Consider the following 335-nt stretch of genomic DNA (forward strand, 5'->3'; position numbering starts at 1 on the left):
TTTTTCGTATCAATATTTTAATATAAATTTGATTTAATTAAACATAAAAATTATATTTAAGAATATGCATGTATATATTTGAAATTATAGTCTTAGATAGATTTTTCTATCTATTATTTTAATTAAATATATTAAATAAATTTGTAAAAGTTGAATAATTACCGAAAATTAAAATTAAACAATATTTATAAAATTTGTAGATATATAAGAAAATAATGATTTTACGATTACTTTTGATAATTTTATAAAAAATTGTATACATTTTTGAAAATTTTAGTAATAAAATTGTATAATTTAAAAATATATAATTAAATTATATTTCGAAATTTATAATG

The sequence above is a fragment of the Brassica oleracea genome, chromosome C6 (assembly GCF_000695525.1).
Source record: "Brassica oleracea var. oleracea cultivar TO1000 chromosome C6, BOL, whole genome shotgun sequence".
NCBI classification, from domain to species: domain Eukaryota; kingdom Viridiplantae; phylum Streptophyta; class Magnoliopsida; order Brassicales; family Brassicaceae; genus Brassica; species Brassica oleracea.